Raw genomic sequence first — 25,183 nt, 5'->3', positions numbered from 1 at the left:
TATGGGCGTCTACCTCCATCGGAATACCCTGTAACTCATGCGCTTCGCTTGCTGCTTTTTCTAAGGACAAAGCCAGCTGCAATGCTCGTTTGCAATCCAGCTCAGCCTCTGCTAACAGATGTTTCTGTCTTGTTAAATTATTTATTCCACATACCAAACGGTCGCGGAGCATCTCATTTAGCATCAGGCCAAATTCACATGCCTCTGCTAATCACCTTAATCTTGTTTAAAAAGTTTGTAACTGACTCCCCAGTGTCTTGGAATGCTGAGTAAAACCGATACCTTCGCAGGATCAGAGGTAGCTTAGGGTCAAAGTACTCTTTTTTTTTTTTTTACTAAGTCCGTCAATTCCTGGAAAGTTTGTGTGTCCGGTGCCTCCAGAAAAACTAGACTGCGCATAATGGCAAAGACTGCTAACTCACATGCGGTCAGCAGAATGACCCATGGCTTTTCATCCGGGAATTATATCGTTTGCTCTAAAGAAGTGCTTCATCCGCTCTACATATTGGGCCCAGTCTTCCACTGCAGGGTCAAAAGAGTCTAGCTTTCCGAATAAAGGCATTTTGCCTGTCGGTGGCTTACCCTCAATATGTGGCAGCTGTTGACAAACAGGTTTCTGACACTCCCGGTTATATACACAGAAAGGGGTTCCCTGATTGGGCCACTAATCGGGGAATTCTATTCTAATTGGCCAATCTCAAAGCCCTGGCCTAAGTCATTACACCCCCGCCCTTTTCTTTCGGGGACTGGGCATGACATTTATGGAAAAGAACCTGGAGTGACGCCGTTTGCGGGGGAGAGGATCACACACCGGGGAGACCTCTATCACTGGAGGCCCCTCCAGGCTGACTCCTTGTCCCTCAATGCTTCTCTCCAGAATTTGTGGCTGGGACAGAGCACTCTCTGGTTTGAAGTTGCACACCTCACTACAGAAGTGTCGCCGAGCCCGGCATCCGATGGCAAAATGTCACCGGGCTGAGGGTGTTGCTGGGTGATATCATAGAATTTACAGTGCAGAAGGAGGCCATTCAGCCCATCGAGTCTGCACCGGCTCTTGGAAAGAGCACCCTACCCAAGGTCAACACCTTCACCCTATCGCCATAACCCAGTAACCCCACCCAACACTAAGGGCAATTTTGGACACCAAGGGCAATTTATCATGGCCAATCCGCCTAACCTGCACATCTTTGGACTGGGAGGAAACCGGAGCACCTGGAGGAAACCCACGCACACACTGGGAGGATTGCAGACTCCGCACAGATAGTGACCCAAGCCAGAATCGAACCTGGGACCCTGGAGCTGTGAATCAATTGTGCTATCCACAATGCCGGGTGAGGAGTAAAAGTTGCACCCGAGTCAGTAGCCAGAGGCACTGGGTCAGTCAGGGTCAGAAGGATCCAAACCGCTGGCGAATCCTCCTGTTGGTCTTTTTCTCAGCCTTCAGGCATGCGCTGTCCCCTTCACGTCAGTGGAAGTAGAGGGTGTGGCGGCACCATCAGCACAGTGTTAGAGCTGGGGCAATTTTTTCTAATATGCCACAACTTCTTGCAGGCATGGCACCACACACCACCCGCGGACCAGAAGATGGGGTAGGTTTTGTCCCCAAAAAGGATCTCAAAAGCCCCTTCCAGGAACTCCTCCCGGGCCAGGCAAACCTCGTGCCGGAAGGAGAAAATATGCTTGAGGGTGGAGTCTTTGAGACCGAGCGGGAGCGGTATCGCCCCTTACCGTACCTCCCCCAATTGATGGAGGTGGATGAGGAGGAGCTCTGTGGGAATGAAAGGCGGGACATTAGCAAGAACAACTCTCTTGGCATTGGCCTCCAGCAGATCCATTGCCAGGTAGATATCCTGCCCAGCGTGAACCCTTTTTTCAAGGCGAGGTGGACCGCCCGGTCGGCTCTCAAAAAGAAGACAGCTTTGCCATACACCTTTTGAGGTTGCAACTATGGCTGAAGGGCCAACAACTTTGGCCGTAGCACAGGCACAGGCCTCGATTGACATGGTGGGGTGGGCATAGCACTTCTCATGAGGCGAAACGGTGACCTAGCCCTGGGAACGGTGGGAGGGTGGAAGTCACCACTCCTGTATAGGTGGCTGTAGGGGGCCCCATCACCGGTGTAGGTGTCGTTGTTGCCATCCCGGTCAGTGGTTGACGATAGGGGAGAAAGGGGAGGGAGAGAGTAAGTGAAGTGGAGGAGGAAGGGGGGGGGGGGGGGGGGGGGGGAAGAGGAGAAAGGCACAGGAGGACGGGGCACGGGGACGGATTGCGGTGTGCCCCAAGTACAAGGGAGGAAAGGGAAGGGAGGAGCAGGAAGGTAAGGCACAGAAAGACAGGCCGGTGCTGAGGAAAGTCTTGCGGGCTGGTCCCCAAAAGGTCTTCGATCCAGCAGCGAGTGGGTGGGGGACAGGGTCTTCGGCCCAGCAAAACAGTCCACGGATATTATCCCCTCTCGGCGTAATCGACAGATGAAAACAAAAGTCCAGTTGCACCAACCTTCTTCTCCTCTTCGTCCCCTTCCAAGTGTTGCCGCAACCTCCTGTTTTCTGGGAGGCCTCAGGCCCTAGGGCTCTGCAGATGAAACGGTCAGCATACTGCAAGCAGTCCCAGCTCCAAGGCCCTGTAGATGGAACAGGCAGCAAACAGTCCCGTCCTCTCCTCTCCTTCTGCTGCAGGCCCCTCCTCTCCTTCTGCTGCAGGCTATGGAAATGCAGGGAGGCAGGCAGGCAGTGTATAAATCCAGTTCCAGGCTGGAACTCTATCCAATCCAGTGCAGCTCTCAAACTCGCTGGAGGTGGCCTACCAGAACATGGAGGCCTACACCTCCGACTGCGCGGCACCTTCGTGGACCTCGTGGGCGCCACCATCATCCGGCCCGGGTGCGGCGCAAGCCTGTGCCGCGCAGCAGCCCGCCAACGCCGGAAGCCCCAAGTGCTACTTTCGCGGCCAGGGTAATCATCCCTGACAACGCTGCCCTGCACGGAACGCGACTTGCAACAGGTGTGGGAGGAAGGGCCACTTTGCGAAAGCCTGCCAGGCCCGATCTCTCCCTAAAGCTTCTGGGCCCAGCAGCACTGCCTGCTGCCTGTCGGGGCCGCACCCAGCTGCCGTGCGACCCGTGGGCACCACCATCTTCGATTTTGGCCGCCACGTGCGACCATGGGGCCCGCCATCTTTAACGCCATTTTGTACTTCACCCGCAATATGTGACCCACGGGGGCTGGCATCTTTGACGCCATCTCCGATGCACCCACCACGTGTGACCCATGGGGGCCGCCACCTTGGGACCACTCTGCAGCCTCCCGGGAGCCCTGCTTACCTGATCGTACGCTGGCCGCCGCTACCTCCGACCGGCCTACCCATCACCTTTCGAAGCTCGCCTCCATCATGCTCGACCGGCCTCATCACCTCACAAAATCGACGATGATCGATCAACGGGCACGAGACGGCCTGCCTTTTCGACTCCGGGAGCACAGGCAGCTTCATATACCCAGATACGGTAAGGGGCTGTTCCCTCCCAATCTTACCCGCGACCCAGAAAATCTCCCTGGCTTCCGGATCACATGCAGTAGAAATCCGGAGGTACTGTGTCGCGACCCTTACTGTACAAGGCGTAGAGTACACTAACTTCAAACTGTACGTCCATCCCCATCTCTGCGCTGCCCTATTACTGGGGCTCGACTTCCAGTGCCAACTCCAAAGCCTTACTTTAAAGTTCGGCAGCCCCCCCCCCCCCATACCGTCTGAAGCCTCGCGACCCTTAAGGTCGCCCCACCCTTGCTCTTCGCTAACCTCACCCCAGACTGTAAGCCCGTCGCTACTAGGAGCAGGCGATACAGTGCCCGGGATAGGACCTTGATCAGGTCGGAGGTCCAGCGACTCTGACGAGAGGGGATCATTGAGGCTAGTACCAGCCCCTGGAGAGCCCAAGTGCTGGTCGTCAAGACTGGGGAGAAGCACCGGATGGTCATCGACTACAGTCAGACCATCAACCGGTACACGCAGCTCGATGCGTACCTCCTCCCCCGCATATCTGACATGGTCAATCAAATTGCGCAGTTTTGAGTCTTCGCCACAGTTGACTTGAAGTCCGTGTGCTACCAGCTCCCTATCCGCCCGGAGGACCGCCAATACACTGCCTTCGAGGCAGATGGCCACCTCTACCACTTCCTCCGGGTTCCCTTCGGCGTCACCAATGGGATCTCGGTCTTCCAACGGGAAATGGACTGAATGGTTGATCAGTACGGGCTGCGGGCCACGTTCCCGTACTTAGATAATGTCACCACCTGCGGCCAGCAGGACAATGACGAAAACCTCCGGCACTTCCCCCACACCGCCAAACTCCTGAATCTCACCTACAATAAGGAAAAATGCGTTTTCTGCACAACCCGCCTAGCCATCCTTGGCTACCTTGTGGAAAACGGAGTCCTAGCGCCTGACCCCAACCGCATGCGCCCCCTCCGGGAACTCCCCCTCCCCCACTGCCCCAAGGCCCTGAAGAGATGCCTGGGGTTCTTGTACTATGCCCAGTGGGTCCCCGATTATGTGGACAAGGCCCGCCTGCTTATTAAATCCACAGTTTTTCTCCTGACGGCTGAGGCCCGCCTGATCTCCAACCGCATCATGGCAGTTATCGCCAAAGCCGCGATGCACGCTGTGGACAAGTCCATTCTATTCCAGGTGGAGAGCGATGTGTCGGACTTTGCGCTGGCCGCTACCCTCAACCAGGCAGGCCCATGGCTTTCTTCTGTACCCTCCATGCCTCCGAAATTCGACACTCCTCCGTCGAAAAGGAAGCCCAAGCCATTGTAGAAGCTGTGTGACATTGGAGGCATTACCTGGCCGGCAGGCGATTCCCTCTCCTCACTGACCAACGGTCGGTTGCCTTCATGTTCAATAACACACAGCGGGGCAAGATCACGAATGACAGGATTCTGAGGTGCAGGATTGAGCTCTCCACCTACAACTACGATATCTTTTATTGACCTGTGAAGCTCAATGGGTCCCCAGATGCCCTATCCCGCGGTACATGTGCCAGCGCACAAGTTGACCGACTCCGGGCCCTCCACAATGACATCTGTCACCTGGGGGTCACCCGTTTTTTTCATTTTATCAAGGCTCGCAACCTGCCTTACTCCATCGAGGAGGTCAGGACCGTGACCAGGGACTGCCAGGTCTGCGCGGAGTGCAAGCCGCACTTCTATCGGCCAGACACAGTGCACCTGGTAAAGGCATCTCGCTCCTTTGAGCGTCTCAGCTTCGATTTCAAAGGGCCCCTCCCCTCCACTGATCGTAACGTGTACTTCCTCAACATTGTTAACGAGTACTCAAGATTCCCCTTTGCACTTCCGGTGACGGCGGGCGGGAGGCGGCCGCACAATGGAGGGCTCCCGTTCGGCAACGGCATTTTCGGGGCTTTAAGCCCGGTCCCAGGGTCCACGGAGGCGGCAGAAGCAGGGAGACGGCACGGAGGTGGCACAGTGAAGACACAGGAGGAAAAAAAAGTACAAAGAAAAATGTCGAGGATGAGCAAGAAAACGGCCGGAAAAAAAAACAGCTGAAGGTCCGTCGGGGAGTGGAAAGGTCACCGTGGGGTCACCAAGGAAAATGGAGGCTGGAGCACCAGGGAAGGCCGCACTGCTTATGGCTGAAGAAATAACTAAGGTGATGGCTGCGGAATTTGAAAAGCAGTTGGTGCAGATTGCGAAATGCATGGAGAGGGTGAGGAAGGAGATGAGGGAGGTTGTGTGCTGGTGGAGGAGGCGGTTTCCCCGGTGAGGACGGAGGTGGCGAGCGCAGTGGCGGAGGTGCGAGAGTAAGGGGAGGTGCTGAAGGAAGTGGAGGAGACGTTATTGCAGCACGGTGATCAACTTGCCTCGATGGGGAAAGAGATGCGGAAGGTGATGGATACTAACAAGGATCTGCGAGGGAAAAATGGAAGACCTGGAAAACAGATCCAGGCGACAGAATTTGAGGATTGTGGGGCTGCCCGAAGGAGTTGAAGGACCGAAGCCGACTGAGTATTTTGCCACGATGCTGGCAAAACTATTGGGGGAGGGGGAGGATCCCTCCCGATATGAACTGGATCGGGCTCATCGCTCGTGGAGGCCTGTACCAAAGGCGAGTGAGCCGCCAAGTACAGTGACTCTGTGCTTCCGTAGGTACAGTGTGAAGGAGAAGGTCCTGAGCTGGGCCAAGCAGGAGCGGGTGGTGCAGTGGGCTGGAGCTGGTATACGTGTATACCAGGACTTTACGGTGGAGCTGGCAAGGAGGCGGGCTGCCTTCAACCGGGTGAAGAGGGCACTGTACATTAGCAAGGTGCGGAGCGACATTGTATATCCAGCGAAGCTGAGGGTGACTTACAAGCTCAGGGACTTTTATTTTGGAACGGCGGAAGCAGCGGAGGAGTTTGCGAAAGCAGAAGGACTGTGGCAGAACTGACAAATTGAGGAATGGCCATGTGCCGATGTAACCTCATGACTGTATTTTCTTCTTTTTTGTATCACTGCGTGCGGGTGTAGAGACTAAAGGAGCCAGTGTGGTATATATTTGGACAAGGGAAGGGATGGGACTTTCGCTCAAAATGAGGGTTCTTTGGGGTGTAGGTGGATATGCGGGGTTTGTGTGCTAAAAGGGGATCTTTGGGCTTTCCTAGGGCCGGGCAAGTGGGAAAGGGACCCGGGCGGGGGCCTCCACGCTGGCCGGTTTAAGCCGGCCAGTGAACGGGAGTGAGGTGGGGGGGGAGGGGCTGCGGCCATCGGAGCCTGGCAGAACAGGGTCCGAGTGGTCTAGCCGGGATGGAAAGTTGGGGGGAAGGAACCGAGGTTGGGAGGAGGAGTTTTACAAGAGGCAGTGGACGGGAGGAGCTGGAGCCCTAGGGTGGGTTGGGGGGGAGGGGGGGGGGAGAGGAGGTGAGAGAGCTGTGTAAGATTAAGGGTGACTACGGGTAATCCCTGATTCCTTGTTGTCATTTGTTTATGTAAACATGCGGGTTGAGGTTTGGGGGTTGGTGGGTAGATGGGATCGTTGTTATTATGGGGACTGACATATCTTGCTGATTATTGTTTATTGTTGATGGATGTAAATGTGGGAGAAAATATGAAAAATGAGGAGAATAAAAAAAATAAATAAATAAAAGATTCCCCTTTGCCATTCCATGCCCTGACATTACCTATCCCACCGTCATCAAGGCCCTGCACAGTCTTTTCACCTTGCTCGGGTTCGCCACCTACATTCATAGCGACCGAGGTTCCTCCTTCATGAGCGACGAGTTGCGTCAGTTCCTGCTCAGCAAGGGCATCGCCTCCAGCAGGACGACCAGCTACAACCCCCGGGGCAACGGATAGGTGGAGAGGGAGAATGCGAGGGTCTGGAAGGCCGTCCTCCTGGCCATACGGTCTAGAAGTCTCCCGCTGGCAGGAGGTCCTCTCCGATGCACTCCACTTCATCTGGTCCACTAGGAGTCTAGTGAATGTTAGAGTCAGGCGACCTCAGACTGACTAGGGAGCTGGGAGAGAGATCGTGGTTAGTGCATGTTCATAAATGTTATTCATCTGTTGTTTTGTATATACTTGACCCACAATGTTAATAAATCGTTTATAGCTTTAGCTACAAGTGTTCTTGTAATATAAATCAGGCCATCTGACAAGAACATTACAGGGAGGTTGAGTGTGTTTGTGCATGTGTGCAAAACGGTGCCAGCTTTATGAAAATGCTTGGTGTTCCCTGATGCTCTTGGTAGGCCACTAGGGGTTCTGTGGCTCGAAGTTTGGTAAATCCTGTAGGTGATGAACTGTGCTCTAATTTACTTAAACTACTTCAGAGAGCAAACTGTATAATTGCAATATGCAAAAGAATTAAAAAATTCCACCATCAATGCAATTTAAGCACTTGTAATCAATGACGCAATACCATTTTGATCTAATTACTTACAAATTTGCATCATGTTCCACATGGCTCCTGGCAGAGTTTCTCAAATTTACTGCAGTGCTGCCTTTAATTATAAAACTGCAACAGATCTCGCACACAATCTTGATGGAATAGTTATGCCACGTGAATATAATTCTTTGGAATTCAGTGTCATGCCAATCAGTCATAGTCTGATTTGTCATATTATGCAAGTTGAGATTTCATGGTATGACTGCATTGGGCAAAGCATAGCATGCAGCAGAAGAATCAATAAAGGTTTTATCCATGTACTGTAACCCCCCAGCAAGTAGTGAATAAGACTGGATAGGGAGATAGAAAACTTTGTTTTCAGAATTGTGAACAAAAAATGTGCCTTTATTACTGTTGTCTCTTGCTGTAACCCGTGGTGAAGTCATCCAACGAGATGCCCAAAGTAAAACAAAGAAGTCAAAATGTTTTAATGCTCTCGCACTGCTCAAGGGCAATACAAATATTTGCTGTATTCCTAAAATTTGATTTGGTTTTAAAAGTTTAGTGGCAAGGAGAGATTAGTAATATTTACCTTCAGTTTTATGTTAAATTGCAATTCAGACAATTTAACAGATAAGGCTGTGCAGTGGGTGAAGCTTAACTACCACTCCCAATGATGAGTGGTGTGGCTCGTGACATTAAAGTAGCTCACCCTTGTAATTTCACTAAACAATATATAATTATGGGCGGCATGGTAGCACACTGGTTAGCACTGTTGCTTCACAGCTCCAGCGTCCCAGGTTCGATTCTGGCTTGGGACATTGTCTGTGTGGAGTCTGCACGTTCTACCTGTGTCTGCATGGGTTTCCTCCGTGTGCTCCGGTTTCCTCCCACAAGTTCCGAAAGACTTGCTGTTGGGTAATTTGGACATTCTGAATTCTCTCTGTGTACCCGAACAGGCGCCTGAATGTGGCGACTAGGGGCTTTTCACAGTAACTTCATTGCAGTGTTAATTTAAGCCTACTTGTGACAATAAAGATTATTAAATTATTGAATTTCAGCAAGAAGTTCTTACTCCAAACCCCTCGCAACAAAAGCTGGAAACAATTTACCTTCCTAATTTTTTGCTGTAGCTACATGTTAACATTCTGTGATTGATGTACCAGGACACCCAAATTCCTCTGAAAACTTAACCAATCTAACGCCTTTCTCTTGTAATTTTCGAATCATCCCAAAGTGGATAGTTTTGCACTACTCATTATACTTAATCTGTCATGTTTTGCCCAGGTGCTTAACTGACCTATATCTCTTTGCAGCCTTTCTACATTGTTGTGGACAGGGCAGAGAAAACTGAACTTCTCTCACCAACTGTCTGTAAGCAGATGGTATTTTGAATTAATTTTAAATCGGCTCAGGCACATTTCAGCAAACCTTAGTTTGTGTGATCTAATTTACTAACAAGTCACACCAAACTTGTATTATGATCAACTCGCAAGGTTAGTTTTTTCACATTCAGACTTAGGAAAGGATTGTTTGCAATGACCCCTCCACTACACATGTTTGAAGAAAATAAAATTTTAAACTATAGATAGTAACAGTTAAAGAACCACAGAAATGAATATTAGTTCTTGTGATTGTCAGAGTCCAATGAAGAGTTCTTTCATGTAGCAGCTCAAGTTCAGCTGGCTGAAGATTGGCGTTGTAGAGTTCACTTTATGGTTGGTGCCGATACTGCAGGATGGAGTTGGTACACTGGGTCGGTTCTGCAAGCAATGGTAGGAAATCTTCCAACAGAGACGGGCTTCGAGGAGCAGGCTATTCTTCAGCCTGGAGTTCTGCTTCTTGGTGTTCACCAGTTGGATGTTAATCCACAGACTTGAGGTTTCAGACCTCAAAGGGATATAGTGATTTCAACATGGTCACTTTGAGTCATGTGACTTTTCTCCACAATGATTTCAATATTGATGTTTATCTAGAGTTGAACTGGCTTTGATTTCGGGACTGATCATGTCCCAGCCATTAGCTTTTGGAAGTGTTACTACCCATATTGAGGTTCCTGTGTCCAGAAGCCATTGTCTAGGCAGCCTCTCTGACTGTGCTAGAGGGATAAGCTTTTCAAGATGCAAGTAATAAATATCCATTTGAAATGGATCTGGATAGTTCCAGTTGTGTGAGAAGTTTCTGCAGGCATAACTAGCTTCAATCTGCGAGTTCCCTGGCTTTGTGATTATAATGTCTTTACAATCAGGTGTGAGATTCCACTTTAATGAGAGAGAATTATTTTGTTCTTATACTACCTGTTGGTGGCTTCCAGAACAAGGGACCAATCCTGTGATCACATGACTTGTGACTTTGGTTCAAAATAAATCAATTGTAAAAATAGCAAAAAGCAATCACGTTTTGAGATGTGTACTTAATTCTATATATACAGTTTTGGATTTATTTTCATCTTGACATAATGCCCTCCTCACAGCTTAATTTCCTACGTAACTTTGTATCCTCAGCCAACCTGGCTATAACAAACTCCTCCTAATTTATTCATATAGACCTTAAATGGAAGCCCAAGCATTGATCCTTGCGGAACTCCTCTCGTTGCACCTTTCCATCCTAACTACAACCATAAATATGAATATTGCTAATTTATTTTCTAACTATCAATTCTCATTCCATGCAAACATGAGCCCTAACTTGTGTGGCACTTTATCGAAGGTCCAAATATACTACACCCACTGGTTCCCCTTTATCTAACCTATCAGTTACACCTTCAAACTAATAAATTTGTTGATCATGATTTCCCTTTCATAAAATGATGTTGACTTTGCTTGACCATATCATGATATTACAAGTGCCGTGATTCAGAATTTGTCCATGACAAATGTCGGGCTGAAGTTCATAGTTCCGTTTTTTCTCTCTTTCCTTTCTTGAGTAGTGATGCTATATTTGATACCTTCCAATCTATGGAAACTTCTTGAATCTATAGAACTCTGGAAGATCTTAATTAATGTCTCTATTTCTGGAACCACCTCTTTTAAAACCCTTGGGTAAAGGGGATTTGTTGGATTTTTGTCCCATTAATTTAATCAGTTCCTTTACTAATATTAATTACATTGTTAATCACAGTCATTAGACCCATGGTTGCCCACTAATTTCCATATGTGTTTGAGTCTTTTGTTAAGTCAGATTAAGACAGACCAGTTCAGTGAACCTTCACTGTACAGTCTCCAATGCAATTTACTTTGCTAATCTCTTCCTTTTACACATTTGTGTCTGTTTTAACATCTATTTTTATAGTTGTTTTTGCAGTTTGCTCTCATTTTCTATTTTCTTTCTCAATACAATCCCTGTTGGTTTTATAACTGGTCAGGAAGATCTCCGAATGGAACTCTGGCTCACATGACTGCAACCGTTACTTCACTTTGGAGGCCATGGAGAACAGTCACAGGACATTTATTAAACATGAAAAGATGGATTATTAAACAATACTCCTTTGTTCTCCCCTTGGTGTCACAAATGTACACTATTTTTAAGCTTAACACTGATTTCTCAGCAGCACGTTGGTGCAGTGGTTAGCACTGCTGCCTCACGGCGCCGAGGTCCCAGGTTCGATCCCGGCTCTGGGTCTCTATCCGTGTGGAGTTTGCACATTCTCCCCGTGTTTGCGTGTGTTTCGCCCCCACAATCCAAAGATGGGCAGGGTAGGTGGATTGGCCACGCTAAATTAATTTGAAAAATAAATTGAGTACTCTAAATTTAAAAAGAGAAAAAAAAGACAAAAAACCCCCACTGATTTTAAAACCCATCTTAAGGAACAATGGTCTCAGTAACATAAAGTCCCTCTGAACACACAAACTGGCTCTATCCAATTACACACTCTGCTCTAAACTAGTTGATGTCTGTGGATTTCTCCTCAAAATCTCCCAGATGATTGTCACAAGAGTTTCCACATGCTGCTCAAAAAAACATGCTTTGAAATCTTCGTTCACAACAATGCTTTGCATTAGCGACTTGCAATCTGACATCCAGTCCAGGTTTTCCAAATGATCCTTTAAAACATTGCTCCTTTTGACATCCTTCAGGATTTCTTTCTCTTGACTGTTGTGCAAACTGTTCACAATTGTTTTAACTATCGATTCCCATACTCTATGAAAATGACATCAAACTTTTGATTTACCTCTGAAATCTGGGGCGAAATTCTCCCCCAACAGCGCGATGTCCGCCGACTGGCGCCAAAAACGGCACCAATCAGACGGGCATTGCACCGGCCCAAAGGTGCAGAATGCTCCGCATCTTTGGGGGCCGAGCCCCAACGTTGAGGGGCTAGGCCGGCGCCGGAGGGATTTCCGCCCCGCCAGCTGGCTGAAATGGCGTTTGTTGCCCCGCCAGCTGGCGCGGAAATGCGGCGCATGCGCGGGAGCGTCAGCGGGCGCCGACAGTTTCCCGCGCATGCGCAGTGGGGTGAGTCTCTTCCGCCTCCGCCATGGTGGAGGCCGTGGCGGTGGCGGAAGGGAAAGAGTGCCCCCACGGCACAGGCCCGCCCGCGGATCGGTGGGCCCCGATCGCGGGCCAGGCCACCGTGGGGGCACCCCCCGGGGTCAGATCGCCCCGCGCCCCCCCCCCCCCCAGGACCCCGGAGCCCGCCCACGCCGCCTGGTCCCACCGGTAAATACCAGCTTTGATTTACGCCGGCGGGACAGGCAATTCCTGGGCGGAACTTCGGCCCATTCGGGCCGGAGAATTGAGCGGGGGGGGTCCCGCCAACCGGCGCGGCCCGATTCCCGCCCCCGCCCAATCTCCGGTACCGGAGACTTCGGCAGGGGCGGGGGCAGAATTCACAGCGGCCAACGGCCATTCTCCGACCCGGCGGGGTGTCGGAGAATGACGCCCCAACTTTCCCACTTTGACCCGCAACACTTTGTCTGCTTCTCCCTTAAATTCTACTGAACAATATCCTGGTCTCTGTACTTTTAACTTCCGTCTTTCTAAGATATTCTCTCTGTCCCAATTCCCTGGTTATCAGGACAGTATCTGGTTCTTTGGGAAGTCTGCCTCTTTGCAGATCCCTTGTCCTGTCCAGTCTTTCTTCTGGCACAATTGAGATCTGTTCGCTCCCTGGTGTCCTCCTTCAACTGCCAACAAATTCAGCTAAAAACTAAACTCGAAAGTCTTTCCACGGACCCTCAGTTGATAAGCAGCATTGCAACTTCTGCCAACCTATTTACTCTTCACGCTGTAACCCTCAATAAGCCCAAGAGAAGCACAGTTTGAATTGACCCAACCCCCACACATACAAACCACATTTTGTCCAGCATGAATCAAACAGGCTTTACCCCTCCTTATACAAAACAATTAAATTAAAGCCACTTGAAACTATATCTTAATTCTAATATTTCCCAATAAAAATAATAATCCCTTAAAACTACCTTTGTTTTTGTAACACCCTCATGATCAATTGCTTGGTTTACCTCTGATTTTTAAAACCTTTGCAAATCTCGGATTTATTTTTGGCAACATTGTTTGCACCTTTAATCTAAAACTATCCTTAATTTCTCTAGTTAGCTATGGGCAGCACGGTAGTACAAGTGACTAGCACTGTTGCTTCACAGCTCCAGGGTCCCAGGTTTGATTCCCGGCTTGGTTCACTGTGCGGAATCTGCACGTTCTCCCTGTGTCTGCATGGGTTTCCTCCGGGTGCTCCAGTTTCCCTCCCACAGTCCAAAGATGCGCAGGTTAGGTGGATTGGCCATGCTAAATTGCCCATAGTGTCCAAAAGGTTAGGAGGGGTTATTGGATTACGGGGATAGGGTGGAAGTGAGGGCTTAAGTGGGTCGGTGCAGACTCGATGGGTCGAATGGCCTCCTGCACTGTATGGTCTATGTTCGGACCACTTTTTTAATAGAACTTTTGTTCCTCAAAGGAAAGTAGCCTATATGAAAATTAAAGTTCCCTGTAATTATTACATATCATTGTTACATTTCTAATATCCTAAAATATACCAAAACACAGCCTTTTGTGTTGTCGCCAACACAAGCTTGGCCGAAAAAAGGTTAATTGGATGGTAAGAATAGAATGGTTGCTTAGGAATGACATTGATATGAAGAAAATATGAATGAGCAAAATGAGAAGAAAAGAAAAAGCAGACAATAGTAGGAACCATCCAGCTAGATTTGGGATATTTACCACTCGTGTGATGAAACATGTTTAGAAATAACGACTAGTATGGCACATTTATGCTCCATCCCTCAGCAGAAAGATTGTACTCTAAAGCATTTAACTTTCACAATGAAACATTACTGTTGTAATTAATAGAATTTGAAATCAATATGGTGAAAGCATTATCCATATCACTCCACTGAATTCTAAAATAATAATTGCAGATATAAAGTGTCCTGGATAAATTTCATTATAGTTCTTTTGTTGTAGACATTTAATCTGAATCTTTACCTCCAGGGATTTTCAATTTAGCAGCCAAACATCTCAAGTGATGAAAGCCTATATGGAATGTAAAACACAAGGTGTTTAAAGACATCGTGCTACAGGAATACTTTGACATAGAATGCGTAGTTCACTCAGGAGGAAGCCTTCAAATATTACCTTGCTTTCTTATAAAGTACATTTTTTAATAGCATACAGATATCCAGTGTGGCATCCTTTGCATTAATCTTGGAAAAGCAAAAGCCTCAAAGTTATGAGTTTCAAAAACTTGACAAAGGAGAAGAAAATTTCTGTTGAAAAAAAAAAAAGGTTTTCCTGGATAGATAGGCGTGCATGCTACTGCACTGGATCTTTAAAAAAAATAATAAAAAAATAATTCATTCATGAGATGTGGGTGGTGCTGGCTAGGCTAGCATTTATTACCCATCCTAATGGCCCTTGGGAAGGTGGTGATGAGTTGCATATGTGAGCAGCTGCAGTCCATGTGGTGTAGGTACACCCACAGTGCTGTTAGGAAAGGTGTTCGGTATTTTGACCCAGCGACAATGAAGGAATGATGATATAATTCCAAGTCAGGGCGGTAAGTGACTTGGAGGGGAACTGTAATGGTGTTCCTTCATTAATATTGCATAGAGTACAAAAACAAGGAACTTATGACAACCCTTTATAAAACACTGAGTTGTAAATTGGTGGAACAATTCTGGGCACCAAACTTTAGGAAGGGCGTGAGTGATTTCAGAGGCTTTTGAGAGGTTGCAGAAAGGATTTACAAGAATGATTCTGTGGGTGAGAAACATCAATTATGTGGATGAAGCTGGGTGTATTCTCCTTCGAGAAGACAAGGTTGAGAGGAGATTGATAGAGGTGCTCAAAATCATATGAGGGGCCTTGACAGTGTATCGGGTGGAACAGTTTCCAATTATGAAGGGTTGAGAGCCAGGGGTGACTGGCGAAAGAACCAATGATGACATGGAAAACCTTTTTTATGCAGTGTGTGGTTATGATTGGAATGCATTCCCTTAGAGTTTGGTGACGGCCAATTCAGTCATATGTTTCAAAAGAGAATTGGATATACAACCAAATTTTCAGGGCCATGGGGAAAGGGTAGGGGAGTGGGATTAGCTAAACTGCTCTTGCAGAGTCTGCATGTACACGTTAGACAAATGGCTACTTCCTGTGCTGTAACCATTCTATGGTTTTAATAGAAAATAGAATTATTCATGATTTTGCTTAATGTAGGAAAACAACCTCGGTTTCTCCAGCCTCAGCATTTTTAAGGCCCTCACCCTGGTATCATTCTATAAATCTATTTTGCACCTTCCTTCAGGTCTTGATATCATTCCTAAAGAGCAGTGCCCAAGATTGATCATACTAATGAAAGATTTGGCCTTTTTCTATGTCTCCAATTCCTCTATTAATAAAGCCAAGGATCCTAATTTTTTTCAGCAACCCCCTCAACTAATCATCTGCATATTTCAGATTTCTCTCTGTACCTGCAGTCCCTTTGATGATTTTTCAATTTAGTTTCTATTGTATCTCCTGATTGTTCCTACTAAAATGTGAGACTTCATACTTCACTGTGACTTCTGCCAAGCATCTGCACATTTCACCAATCTGTGCTTCTGAAGTCTATTACTATCCTCTTTTTTTTTTTTTTTTTGTTTACTACATTTCCTAATTTCATTTCACCTAAAAATATTGAAATTATACCCTGTACCAAAGCCGCTAATTTTATCACAATGTGAAGTGATCCCAATACTTTCCACTGGTCTGAAAATTAATCAGTCACTGATTAATGCATGTCCTCTGCTTTCTGTCTCTTAGTCAGTTTTGTATCCAGTCCGTTTTGTATCCAGTCAATATCCCTTTTTATCTGATGGGCTTTAATTATTCTCATGTGGTCTTTTGGCAAACCTCTTTTAAAGTCTGTAAACCGATCTATTTACCTATTTTTATTCTAGCCAATGTTGTGAACACCACCTCCTTTTAAAAATGATTTGCATATATAAAATGCTTTAATGACCATTGGACATTGCAAAGAGTTTACAGCCAGTGAAGTACTTTTTGAAGTGTAGTCACTTGTAATGTAGGATTTTTAATGTTTACTGCGACAAGAGCTGCATTCTCTTCTCTAGCGATGGCAGGTGCAAAGTGTTCATTTAGTACCCCTGCCATTCCTCTGCCTCCAAGATGACCTTGATGGTCCCTAATTGATCCCATGCTTCTTTTGACGAATGTCTTTACCCAAACCATCTCCTCATTGAAGACCTCCCATTATTCAATTGCCATTTCACCTACCAATATTTGAATGCAGTTCACCTGGTTTGATTCCCCTTTTTAAAAAATCTTAGCCATCCTTTAGTTGTATTTTTTTGTTTGACTGTTTTTTGATCTTTTTCTAAACCTGCTGCTATAATGTAACAACAACTTGCGTTTGTATAATGCCCTTAGTGTAGTAAATTGTTCCAGGGAATTTTGTAGGAGTCTTATTAAACGCCTATTTTTTGAATATTCTTTTAAAATTTAAGAGTCCCCAATTCATTTATTCCAATTAAGGGGCAATTTGGAGTGGTCAATCCACCTACCCTGCACATCTTTGGGCTGTGGGGGCGAAACCCACGCAAAAATGGAGAGAATATGCAAACCCACATGGACAGTAACCCAGAGCTGGGATCAAACCTGGGACCTCGGCGCAGTGAGGCAGCAGTGCTAACCACTGCTCCACCATGCTGCCGTCAAACATAATTTAAGTCATATGAGTTACTCGGATAAGTGCCCATAAGCTTGGTCAGAAACCAGTTTATTGAAAATGTTGGCGAGGTGTGGAGAAGTTTATGGAAGTAATTCCAGAATATGGGGCCTGAAATTCTGGGTGGAAGAAAGAACATAGGAGACGCGCGAGAGGGGCACGCAGTGTCCCGGGTTATGGGACTGGAGGACGTTGGCTCAGCTGGCTAGATGGCTAGCATGTGGTCAAGAATAATGCCCAACAGCACTGGTTGATTTCTCTTCAGCTGAAATAGACTTGGGATCATTGCTCGCCCTGCCTTTGAGGATAGAAGGCCATGGCAAACTACCACTGACACATTGCCGAGAAAACAGCTCCGGATTGTTGCTAACTTTCGGTTGGCTCTTAATTCGTAATTTGCTCTGTTTGTTTAACCTTTGCTCTAGAGTCGCCAGGTATCTTTATGGTTCTACCACAATGTTCAAGTTCAAGTACTGATCAATAACTCAACACACCAATTAGTAAGATTCAAATCAAAACACATTTATTATATACAGTAAGTCACTACTTATGCATATAACTCTCTACTTTCTAGACTATTTCTATCACTAAAAGGCCTATACTTAGCTTCGGAATTGGCCCACCAGGTCAGGGGAACAAATGGCTTTCGTTCAGGTCCTGAGTCTGCAGGATTCAAAAGCTGGTATGGACTTGTAGCTCGGAGCGCCTATCTCGTAGTGAGCGTTGACTGGAGACTTACTTGGTTGGTGCGGCAGCTGGGCAGTTCACTCTCTGGGGTTGATTCGCGTTGTTGAGCGACCCTGCCAAGAAGACCGGTTTGAACTTGGGGGGGCTTTACTTTATAGTCCCCAGGGGCTTCGGGGCGGACCCCGTACCTGGTTCCAAATGATTGGACTGCGTTCCGATCACTTGGATTGATTTCCCCAATACTGGAGTTGTTCCCTGATCGCTGGGCGGTCCCTAAATGTTCCTTTGTCTTGGCTCCTGCTGGCGCCGAGGAGTCTGGCTTGGCTTTATTCACCTTGAGTGTTTCAATTGTGCCTGGGAATCGCTCATTACTATGCCGATGGCTGCTGGTTTCAGTGCTGTCTGGTTTTTGCAAGTTCCAATACACAGGATTTCTGCACTTGCTCGTTTTTGCCTGTGTTGGTTGAATTTCCCTTTAGTCTTTGTGGTTCTCCATTTTAAGTCGGGAAGTGGCCAACCCAGGTGGCTACAGGATGACGTATCACCGACAGTAAGCCAAGGACCTGGCAAGCATAATATGATATAGTTGCGCACTCCTCTCCTGATGGATTGAATTTTTGCATGTGTATAACACATTTTATAGCACTCTAACCTTCATAGAGTGCCATGATTATGTATGGGTAAGTGAAATGGCAAAACACATTACTGTCTTCTGGATTCAGTGGAATAGTTGCAATTCAGAGAAATTAGATTGATTTAGTAATTTGAGACAAATTTGTGAACAGGTTTTTAATAACTTTCTGATCAATCAATTACTAATTTGAATGCCCAGAATACTAAATGAATGACCATTAAAATTTTTTTTTTTTACGAGTACGCAGTTATTTTTTTCCAATTTAAGGGGCAATTTAGCGTGGCCAATCCACCTAACCAGCACATCTTTGGGTTGTGGGGGTGAAACCCACGCAGACACGTGGCGAATGTGTAAATTCCACACGGACAGTGACCCAGGGCTGGAATCTAATCTCAGCACTGTAGGCAGCAGTGCTAACCACTGCGCCACTGTGTCACCCTAAATAAATGATCATTCGTACCTAAATGAATTAAATTGAAAATTCCCAGTCAGCTGTATTTCTTATTATAGTCGTAGTTTACACACAACATTAAGTGGATTTGATTCTTGCAAGCACAAAATGGTTTATGCTCTTTGTAACTCGAGGTTAGCATATTGTATATGTCAGAACTTGAGACGACCCAATGTGGCATGTATTGAATGAAAGGATTTGTTGATAACGAGCAACTATGTACATTTAAGGGTGTTAACAGCACAACTATATTGGTCTACTCCAAACGACCTTCGGCTCCAACTGCCAACCTCACAGCCGCGTCCTGCGCTCCAACAACTCCAACTTCCACGTGGCCGACAAAGGATTGCAAATCAAAGGGGCCACATCTCCACACTCTTTGTCCACCCCTCCCCAGTCATCTCCTGAGACCACATATGATAAAGCAGAGAAAAAAAATTAACACACAGGAAGAGAAACTGCAGTATTACAGAAGGGACACCAGGCAAGACCGTTCATTATGTCAGTCTGTCCGGAGACTTCCAGATCCCTGTGGAACACTGCAACTCTGTCAGGAGTTCTTTGGCAGTCAATGACACAGACTCCATTGATGTAGCGGACATGCTTACCATGTCCTGGATCTAAGCCTTTGTCGGCCCCTTTTTCTGTCTCAGTCACTGAAGCCAGACGCTATCTTGGCCCCACCAAGGGAGTGGAAATCTCTGGTCCAGGGACTGGTACGTATGAGCTTGATGTGGAACTCAGTTGTTGGTCTCCTGGAGTTGTTGTACTCCCTCTTGTGTAAGTGGTCAACGTGCTTCTTTACTCGATGCTTCCACCACATGTGAAAGTGGCCCTGTCTGCTCTACAACTCTCCTTGGCACCCAGGCAGGACTGCCACCAAAATGACGCTGTCAACATTAAATGATCTGTACCTTGAGAGTCATGATACTCTTTCTGAGAGGCTTTGCCAAGCTTCACCCTCCCCAATAAATTTGGGAACACCAAATCAAAATGGTATGCAAGCGCCGACCCATTAGCAACTCTGCAGGCGTGACCCTGGTGGTGGCATGAGGTGTGCTGTTGTAAGATGACAAAAGCCTTGCCATTGGCCTATGAGTCTGCTTTTTCATGGAAGCTTTGAATGTCTGCATGACTTGCTCTGCCAACTCAATTGAGGCCGAATGTTAGGGGGCCAACCTCACATGATAGATGCCATGAGACTTTTTTAAATAAATATTTTCATTGAATTTTACATTTGTACATTACACAGGAGATGATTGAAATGTTTATTATTTATAAGTTACATGTTTTTCTTTCTTAGGCACTCCCCTTTTCTGTTATTCGGGCTCTGTCTTAGGCCCTTTCCTTCCTCCATAGATGTTATAATATATCTTTTGTCTTATTTTTGTTCCTATGGCTTTGCCCCCTCTTCAATCTTTCCCTGGGTACACTCCTGGTATTTCCTTGGGTTCCTCCCTTTTTGTGCCCCCCCCTCCTTTCCTTTTTATTTATAAATTTAGAGTACCCAATTCATTTTTTACAATTAAGGGGCAATTTATTGAGGCCAATCCACCTCACCTGCAAATCTTTGGGTTGTGGGGGTGAAACCCACGCAAACACTGAGAATGTGCAAACTCCACACGGACAGTGACCCAGAGCCGGGATCGAACCTGGGACCTCAGCGCCATGATGCAGCAATGCTAACCACTGCACCACTGTGCTGCCCTCCCCCCTCCTTTCCTAATCATTATTGGCTTGGAACAGGACTTGGAACAGGCTGATGAATTGCCTCCACGCTTTGTGGAAGCCTTCGCCTGACACTCGGATGGTGTACTTTATCTTCTCCAGATGGAGAAATTCTGACAGGTCTGTCAGCCAGTCTGCAGCTGTGAGTGGTGCTGCTGATTGGCAGCCGAGCAGAATTCTCCGGCGGGCGATTAAGGAAGCGAGGTCATCGGCCCTCTTCGCCATGTGAAGTTCTGGCTGGTTCAATACCCCAAAGACTGACACTTTCAGTCATGGCTCCACCTTCACCCCACAACCTTGGACATTGCCTCGAAGAAGGCTGTCCAGAACCGACAAGTTTGGGGCAGGCCCAGAACATGTGGGTGTGGTTGGCCGGACCTCCATGGCACTGTTCACATTTGTCCTCCAACTCCAGAAGAAGCTGCTCGTGCGGGTTCTCTTTTAAAATAAATTTAGTGTACCCAATTCATTTTTTTTCCAATTAAGGGGCAATTTAGTGTGGCCAATCCACCTAGCCTGCACATTTTTGGGTTGTGGGGGCGAAACCCACGCAAACACAGGGAGAATGAGCAAACTCCACACTGACAGTGACCCAGATCCAGGATCGAACCTGGGACCTCGACGCCGTGAGGCTGCAAGGCTAACTCACTGCGACACCGTGCTGCCCTCTCGTGCGGGTTCTTGTCAGGTGTGCTCTGTGCACCACTTTAAACTGCATGAGGCTTAGCCTTGCGCAGGAGGAGTTTGAGTTGGCCCGACTTAGTGCTTCGCTCCAGAGTCTCCATCCTACTCCCGTCCCTAGTTCCCCCTCCCGTTTCTGTCATGCTCCGTCTGGTGTTCTCGCCCTTTCTAAACGTCGTCCCTATATGTCCCCACAGTTCCTTTTCTCCATACTGTTTGTGTAGTAGTTCCTCCAGCATTGTGTCGCCGGGGTCCTAGGGTACCTTGTCTCCTTGCGGAGAAAGTTTTTGATTTGTAAATGTTGGAGCTCCTGTCCGTTCGGCAGTTCCTGTCTCTCCGTCAGCTCGTTCAAAGTTGCAAGTCTGTCCATCATGTAGAAGTTCCTAATCACGAGCGTCCTTCCAACCCGTCTCCACCTCCTTAAAAGGTGGAATCTAGAATGGCTGGTGGGAGTCTGTCGTTACCGCAGATGGGGGCCATGGTGGACACCTCGGTTAAGCCGAAGTGTTGTCTCATCTGGTTCCAAATTTTTAGCGTTGCTACCGCCACTAGGCTGGATGTGGGATGGGAGCGCTGTCGTGGCGAGGGCTCAAAGGGTTATTCCCATGCAGGAGGACTCCTTCATCCTCACCCATTCCTCGCTCTGTTCCCTTACCCGTCCCCTCAACCTCTCGGCTGTGGCTACCCAGTGGTAGTATTGCAAGTTTGGAAGCGCTCGACCACCCATGCTGCTTCTCTGCAGTGTTGTCTTGGGGATTCTTGGATTACCTCCTTCCCCCTCCCGCCCCATCCAAATGCCATAATCATTTCATCTATTCTTTGGGAAAAGGGCTTAGGGATGAAGATCAGTATGGATCTGAACAGGAAGAGGAACCTTGGCAGTACGTTCATCTTGATCGTCTGGACTTTCCCTGCCAGAGTAAGAGGAGTGCATCCCATCTTTGTGGGTCCTTTTTGACTTCCTCTGCCAGACTGGTCAGATTCCACTTGTGGATCCATGTCCAATCGTGGGCTATCTGGATCCCCAGGTAATGGATTTTTTTCTGGGCTAGTTTATTAAACGTAGACCTTCCAGCTGTGTGAACCCCATCCCTAGCCCAAACCGCTCCAGTACCTCAATGAGGTGCTTCCATTCGACTCTGCCGAAGGCCTTTTCTGCTTCCAGGGAGACAATCACCTCTGGTGTGTCTCCCCGGTTGAGGTCAGTATCACATTCAGCAGCTGTCTGATGTTCGCAGTTAGCTGTCTACCCTTGACAAAACCCGTATGGTCCTCTGCGATCACTTCTGGTACGCAGTTCTCCAGTGTTTTGGCCAGGACTTTTGTGAGTACATTCGCATCCACATTAAGCAGTGAAATGGGTCTATATGATGCGCATTCCGTCGGTTCTCTGTCTTTTTTGGGTATTAGCGATCTGGTGGCCTGTGTTAGCACCTTGTCAGTGAGTCTGCAACCATCTCCCAGAGGTGCGGGGCAAGAGCTGGTGCAAATTGTTTATAGAAGTCCAGGTCCCGGCGCCTTCCCTTCCTGCATGGAGTTGATGCCCTCCATGACCTCACCCGGTTCAATTGGTGCTTCCAGCTCCCTCCATCTGTCGCCCCCACGACTGGCATGTCCAGTACATTGAGGAACTGTTTCATCCCCGTGTCCCCGTTGGGGTGCTTGGAGGTGTACAGTCCCCGGTAGAAGGCCTCAAATGCTTGATTGACCTTTTTTTGGTTCGGCTACTAATCCGCCTCTGCTGTCTTTTGCCTGGGCTATCTCCCTCATGGCTGCCTGCTTTCTCCGCTGGTGAGCTAACCGGCAGCTAGCCTTCTTTCCACGTTCATAAAAAGTCCCCCGTGCCTGGCAGAGTTGGTGCACTGCAGTCCTGGTGGATAGGTTAAAGTCCATTTGTAGCTTTTTCCTTTACGCCAGAAACCCTACGGTCTTTGAGTATCTTCTGTCGATCTCCAGGATGGAGTCGATCAGTTGTCGCCGAGTTGCCCTCTCTTCTCTATCTCTACGTGTCTTGTAGGCTATAATCTCTCCCCTAATCATCACCTTCAGTACCTGTACGTGGAAGGTGAAACTTCCCCATTCTGGTTGATAGTAGTGTATTCACCTATGGCCTGTGATGCTTTCTGGCCGAAGACCACGTAGGCCAAGAGTGCCAAGTCCAACCTCCATGCGGAGTGTTGGGCACGGCCCATCTCCAATCTCCCATCCATGTAATGTGGAGCGTGTTTGGAGATGACTATCACGGAGTATTCTGCTCTTACTATTTCTGGAAGCCATGATGTGGAGATGCTGGTGTTGGTCTGGGGTGAGCACAGCAAGACGTCTTGGAGCACCAGATTAAAGTCCAACAGGTTTGTTTCGAACCACTAGCTTTCGGAGCACTGCTCCTTCCTTGGGTGAATCTGAGGAAGGAGCAGTGCTCCGAAAGCTAGCGGTTCGAAACAAACCTGTTGGACTTTAATCTGGTGTTCTAAGACTTCTTACTATTTCTGGAAGCACTGAAAAGAAGCTGATACAAAAGAACAAAGAAAAGTACAGCACAGGAACAGGCCCTTCAGCCCTCCAAGCCTGTGCCGACCATACTGCCCATCTAAACTAAAATCTTCTGCACTTACGGGGTCCGCATCCCTCTATTCCCATCCTATTCATGTATTTGTCAAGATGTCCTTTAAACGTCACTATCGTCCCTGCTTCCACCACCTCCGGCAGCGAGTTCCAGGCACCCACTACCCTCTGTGTAAAGAAAAAATCTCCTCTAAACCTTGCCCCTCGCACCTTAAACCTATGCCTCCTAATAATTGACCCCTCTACCCTGGGGAAAAAGCCTCTGACTATCCACTCTGTCTATGCTACTCATACTTTTGTAGACCTCTATCAGGTCGCCCCTCAATGTTCTTCGTTCCAGTGAGAGCAAACCAAGTTTATTCAACCTCTCCTCATAGCTAATGCCCTCCATACGAGGTAACATCCTGGTAAATCTCTTCTGCACCCTCTCTAAAGCCTCCACATCCTTCTGGTAGTGTGGCGACCAGAATTGAACACTATACTCCAAGTGTGGCCTAACTAAGGTTCTATACAGCTGCAACATGACTTGCCAATTCTTATACTCAATGCCCCGGCCAATGAAGGCAAGCATGCCGTATGCCTTCTTGACTACCTTCTCCACCTGTGTTGCCCCTTTCAGTGACCTGTGGACTCGTTGTGGAGTGAAGGATTGTTGGCGATCAGATAACAGAGATCTGACTCTAGGGACTAATCTGTCAGTCTGTCCCAGCTTTCTTCATTTCTTTGCTTTTTGGAATACAAGTGGCAGAACAAACATCCACCAGGGAGCATTCCCCTTCAAACTTTTTTTTCTTTATAGACGCAATGAAATATTAATGAACTAAAAATAAAAATGAGGACAAAAATTATTAACTATATGTAGTAGACCTTAAATGCACCATTAGACTACTCCTCCCGCATTACCCCTGGGGATGTCTATGTATTCCCAAGGATATTTGTACCATGTTTGGGAATCCCCCTTTTTTTAAAATTTAAAGTGTCCAATTCTTGTTTTTTCAAATGAAGGGGTAATTTAGTGTGGCCAATCCACCTAGCCTGCACATCCATGGGTCGCGGAGGTGAGGCCCACGCAGACACGGGGCGAATGTGCAAACTCCACACGGACAGTGACTCAGGGCCGGGATCGAACCCGCGTTCTCGACGTCGTGAGGCAGCAGTACTAACCACTGTGCCACCTGGGGAACCCCATTTGTCACACAATACCTTAGAATCCACTTGTAGTATCCATTGTTTCTAATGTTTAGTCAGATATAATGATCAGTTTTAAAATTTCAAAGCCAGGTTGTATTGATTGTGGGATTCTCACACCTGTTTGCAGTAACCACGACCACAATGACCCGCACCCATGCAACAAGACCACATGATGCGTCAGCAACTT

The 25,183-nt window shown here is 47.6% G+C and overlaps 1 protein-coding gene across 2 annotated transcripts in view; it reads left to right on the top strand.

The window, feature by feature from the left end:
• kdm4b (lysine (K)-specific demethylase 4B) overlaps nt 1-25,183 on the top strand; it is a 1,116,292-nt gene that overhangs the window by 37,604 nt on the left and 1,053,505 nt on the right. The gene's annotated exons all lie outside the window — the stretch shown is intronic.

Source organism: Scyliorhinus torazame, chromosome 18 (assembly GCF_047496885.1).
Source record: "Scyliorhinus torazame isolate Kashiwa2021f chromosome 18, sScyTor2.1, whole genome shotgun sequence".
Lineage (NCBI taxonomy): Eukaryota > Metazoa > Chordata > Chondrichthyes > Carcharhiniformes > Scyliorhinidae > Scyliorhinus > Scyliorhinus torazame.
The sequence above is the reverse complement of the archived record's forward strand: the minus strand, read 5'-3'. Positions and strand labels throughout refer to the sequence as shown.